The following is a 6,000-nucleotide window of genomic DNA, read 5'->3' as shown; positions in this document are numbered from 1 at the left end:
TCCACCAGGAAGACTACACAACCCACTGAACCAACCTTACCCACTGGGAGCAGAAACCAAAAACAATGGGAACTACGAACCTGCAGCCTGTGAAACGGAGACCCCAAACACAGTAAGTTAAGCAAAATGAGAAGAGAGAGAAATACACAGCAGATGAAGGAGCAAGGTAAAAACCCACCAGACGAAACAAATGAAGAGGAAATAGGCAGTCTACCTGAAAAAGAATTCAGAGTAATGATAGTAAAGATGATCCAAAATCTTGGAAATAGAATGGAGAAAATACAAGAAATGTTTAACAAGGGCCTAGAAGAACTAAAGAGGAAACAAACAATGATGAACAACACAATAAATGAAATTTAAAATTCTCTAGAAGGAATCAATAGGAGAATAACTGAGGCAGAAGAACGGATAAGTTACCTGGAAGATAAACTAGTGGAAATAACGAATGCAGAGCAGAATAGAGAAAAAAGAATGAAAAGAAATGAGGACGATCTCAAAGCCCTCTGGGACAACATAAAACTCACCAACATTTGATTTAGAGAGGTCCCAGAAGAAGAAGAGAAAAAAAAAGGGACTGAGAAAATATTTGAAGAGATTATAGTTGAAAACTTCCCTACTATGGGTAAGGAAATAGTCAATCAAGTCCAGGAAGCGCAGAGAGTACCATACAGGATAAATCCAAGGAGAAACACGCCAAGACACATATTAATCAAACTATCAAAAATTAAATACAAAGAAAAAATATTAAAAGCAGCAAGGGAAAAGCAACAATTAACATACAAAGGAATCCCCATAAGGTTAACAGCTGATCTTTCAACAGAAACTCTGCAAGCCAGAAGGGAGTGGCAGGACATATTTAAAGTGATGAAAGGGAAAAACCTACAACCCAGATTACTCTACCCAGCAGGGATCTCATTCACATTCAATGGAGAAATTAAAACCTTTACAGACAAGCAAAAGCTAAGAGAATTCAGCACCACCAAACCAGCTTTACAGCAAATCCTAAAGGAACTTCTCTAGGCAGGAAACACGAGAGAAGGAAAAGACCTACAATAACAAACCCAAAACAATTAAGAAAATGGTAACAGGAACATACATATCAATAACTACCTTAAATATAAATGGATTAAATGCTCCAACCAAAGACATAGACTGGCTGAATGGATACAAAAACAAGACCTGTATATATGCTGTCTACAAGAGACCCACTTCAGACCTAGGGACACATACAGACTGAAAGTGAGGGGATGGAAAAAGATATTCCATGCAAATGGAGATCAAAAGAAAGCTGGAGTAGCAATTCTCATATCAGACAAAACAGACTTTAAAATAAAGAGTATTACAAGAGACAAAGAAGGACACTACATAATGATCAAGGGAATCCAAGAAGAAGATATAACAATTGTAAATATTTATGTACCCAACATAGGAGCACCTCAATACATAAGGCAAATGCTAACAGCTATAAAAGGGGAAATCGACAGTAACACAATCATAGTAGGGGACTTTAACACCCCACTTTCACCAAGGACAGATCATCCAAAATGAAAATAAATAAGGAAACACAAGCTTTAAATGATACATTAAACAAGATGGACTTAATTGATATTTATAGGACATTCCATCCAAAAACAGCAGATTATACTTTCTTCTCAAGTGTGCAAGAACATTCTCCTGGATAGATCATATCTTGGGTCACAAATCAAACCTTGGTAAATTTAAGAAAACTGAGATCATATCAAGTATCTTTTCTGACCACAACGCTATGAGACTAGATATCAATTACAGGAAAAAGTCTGTAAAAAATACAAGCACATGAAGGCTAAAAAATACACTACTAAATAACAAAGAGATCACTGAAGAAACCAAAGAGGAAATAAAAAACTACCCAGAAACAAATGACAATGAAAACACGACGACCCAAAACCTATGGGATGCAGCAAAAGCAGTTCTAAGAGGGAAGTTTATAGCAATACAGTCCTGCCTCAAGAAACAAGAAACATCTCAAATAAACAACCTAACCTTACACCTAAAGGAACTAGAGAAAGAATTTTAAAAACCCAAAGTGAGCAGAAGGAAAGAAATCATAAAGATCAGATCAGAAATAAATGAAAAAGACATGAAGGAAACGATAGCAAAGATCAATAAAACTAAAAGCTGGTTCTCTGAGAAGATAAACAAAATTGATAAACCATTAGCCAGACTCATCAGGAAAAAAAGGGAGAAGACTCAAATCAATAGAATTAGAAATGAAAAGAGAGAAGTAACAACTGACACTGCAGAAATATGAAGGATCATGAGAGATTACTACAAGCAACTCTATGCCAATAAAATGGACAACTGCAGAAATATGAAGGATCATGAGAGATTACTACAAGCAACTCTATGCCAATAAAATGGACAACCTGGAAGAAATGGACAAATTCTTAGAAAGGCACAACCTTCTGAGACTGAACCAGGAAGAAATAGAAAATATAAACAGACCAATCACAAGCACTGAAATTGAAACTGTGATTAAAAATCTTCCAACAGGGGCTTCCCTGGTGGCGCAGTGGTTGAGAGTCCGCCTGCCGATGCAGGGGACACGGGTTTGTGCCCCAGTCCGGGAGGATCCCACATGCCGCGGAGCGGCTGGGCCCGTGAGCCATGGCCGCTGAGCCTGTGCGTCCGGAGCCTGTGCTCCACAGCGGGAGGGGCCACAGCAGTGAGAGGCCCGCATACGGCCAAAAAAAACAAAAAGAAAAAAAAAATCTTCCAACAAACAAAAGCCCAGGACCACATGGCTTCACAGGTGAATTCTATCAAATACTTAGAGAAGAGCAAACATCTATCCTTCTCAAACTCTTCCAAAATATAGCAGAGGGAGGAACACTCCCAAACTCATTCTATGAGGCCACCATCAATCACCCTGATACCAAAACCAGACAAAGATGCCACAATAAAAGAAAACTACAGGCCAATATCACTGATGAACATAGATGCAAAAATCCTCAACAAAATACTAGCAAAAAGAATCCAACAGCACATTAAAAGGATCATACACCATGATCAAGCAGGGTTTATCCCAGGAATGCAAGGATTGTTCAATATACGCAAATCAATGTGATAAACCATATTAACAAATTGGAGGAGAAAAACCATGTGATCATCTCAACAGATGCATAAAAAGCTTTTGACGAAGTTCAACACCCATTTATGATAAAAAACTCTCCAGAAAGTAGGCATAGAGGGAGCTTACCTCAACATAATAAAGGCCATATATGACAAACCCACAGCCAACATCATTCTCAATGGTGAAAAACTGAAACCATTTCCACTAAGATCAGGAACAAGATAAGGTTGCCCACTCTCACCACTATTATTCAACATAGTTTTGGAAGTTTTAGCCACAGCAATCAGAGAAAAAAAAGAAATAAAAGGAATCCAAATCGGAAAAGAAGAAGAAAAACTGTCACTGTTTGCAGATGACATGATACTATACACAGAGAATCTTAAAGATGCTACCAGAAAACTACTAGAGGTAATCAATGAATTTGGTAAAGTTGCAGGATACAAAATTAATCTTTTTTTTTTTTTTGCGGTACGCGGGCCTCTCACTGTTGTGGCCTCCCCTGTTGCAGAGCACAGGCTCTAGACACGCAGGCTCAGCAGCCATGGCTCATGGGCCCAGCCACTCCACAGCATGTGGGATCTTCCCGGACCGGGGCACAAACCCGTATCCCCTGCATTGGCAGGCAGACTCTCAACCACTGCGCCACCAGGGAAGCCTGCACAGAAATCTCTTGCATTCCTATACACTAATGATGAAAACTCTGAAAGTGAAATTGAGGAAACATTCCCATATACCATTGCAACAAAAAGAATAAAATACCTAGGAATAAACCTACCTAAGGAGACAAAAGACCTGTATGCAGAAAACCATAAGACACTGTTGAAAAAAATTAAAGATGATACAAACAGATGGAGAGATATACCATGTTCTTGGATTGGAAGAATCAACATTGTGAAAATGACTATACTGCCCAAAGCAATCTACAGATTCAGTGCAATCCCTATCAAACTACCAATGGCATTGTTCACAGAACTAGAACAAAAAATTTCACAATTTGTATGGAAACACAAAAGACCCTGACTAGCCAAAGCAATCTTGAGAAACTAAAACGGAGCTGCAGGAATCAGGCTCCCTGACTTCAGACTATACTACAAATCAAGACAGTATGGTACTGGCACAAAAACAGAAATATAGATCAATGGAACAGGATGGAAAGCCCAGAGACAAACCCAACACATATGGTCACCTTATCTTTGATAAAGGAGGCAAGAATATACAATGGAGAAAAGACAGCCTCTTCAATAAGTGGTGCTGGGAAAACTGGACAGCTACATGTAAAAGAATGAAATTAGAACACCCCCTAACACCATACACAAAAATAAACTCAAAATGGATTAAAGACCTAAATGTAAGACCAGACACTAAAACTCTTAGAGGAAAACATAGGCAGAACACTCCATGACATAAATCACGGCAAGATCCTTTTTGACCCATCTCCTAGAGGAATGGAAATAAAAACAAAAATAAACAAATGGGACCTAATGAAACTTAAAAGCTTTTGCACAGCAAAGGAAACCATAAACAAGATGAAAAGACAACCCTCAGAATGGGAGAAAGTATTTTCAAACAAAGCAACTGACAAAGGATTAATCTCCAAAATATACAAGCAGCTCATGCAGCTCAATATCAAAAAAACAAACAACCCAATCCATAAATGGGCAGAAGACCTAAATAGACATTTCTCCAAAGAAGATATACAGATTGCCAACAAACACATGAAAGGATGCTCAACATCACTAATCATTAGAGAAATGCAAATCAAAACTACAGTGAGATATCATCTCATACCAGTCAGAATGGCCATCATCAAAAAATCTACAAACAATAAATGCTGGAGAGGGTGTGGAGAAAAGGAAACCCTCTTGCACTGTTGGTGGGAATGTAAATTGATACAGCCACTATGGAGAACAGTATGGAGGTTCCTTAAAAAACTAAAAATAGAACTACCATATGACCCAGCAATCCCACTACTGGGCATATACCCTGAGAAAACCATAATTCAAAAATAGTCACATACCACAATGTTCATTGCAGTTCTACTTACAATCGCCAGGACATGGAAGCAACCTAAGTGTCCATCAACAGATGAATGGATAAAGAAGATGTAGCACATATATACAATGGAATATTACTCAGCCATAAAAAGAAACGAAATTGAGTTATTTGTAGTGAGGTGGATAGACCTAGAGACTGTCATACGGAGTGAAGTCAGAAAGAGAAAAACAAATACCGTATGCTAACACATATATATGGAATCTAAAAAAAAAAATGGTTCTGAAGAACCTAAGGGCAGGACAGGAATAAAGACGCAGACATAGAGAATGGACTTGAGGACACGGGGAGGGGAAAGTGTAAGCTGGGACGAACTGAGAGAGTGGCATGGACATATATACACTACCAAATGTAAAACAGATAGCTAGTGGGAAGCAGCCACATAGCACAGGGAGATCAGCTTGGTGCTTTGTGACCACCTAGAGGGGTGGGGTAGGGAGGGTGGGAGGGAGACGCAAGAGGGAGGAGATATGGGGATATATCTATATTTATAGCTGATTCACTTTGTTATAAAGCAGAAACACACCATTGTAAAGCAATTATACTCCAATGAAGATGTTAAAAAATATTTATCAAGAACTAAAAGTTAAATTAAATAAAAAATAAATTAAAAAAATAAAAAGCTTGTGAAAATGTAAAAAGAAAAAAGAGATCAGTCATCTTTAACCTGATAACTGATATTGGTAATTAGGCCCTGCATTTATATCTGTGCATTGCATATCTGTGCAATCAAACTCAATCGTCAAATATTTCTTGTACCCTGAGCTACTGGTAGATTGTATATGAACTTACACAAATCAGCAGATAAGAAAGTTACTGAATGGGACAGTGTAAGG

Source organism: Phocoena sinus, chromosome 20 (genome assembly GCF_008692025.1).
Source record: "Phocoena sinus isolate mPhoSin1 chromosome 20, mPhoSin1.pri, whole genome shotgun sequence".
Taxonomy (NCBI): Eukaryota; Metazoa; Chordata; class Mammalia; order Artiodactyla; family Phocoenidae; genus Phocoena; species Phocoena sinus.
This window is presented reverse-complemented; position numbering follows the sequence as displayed.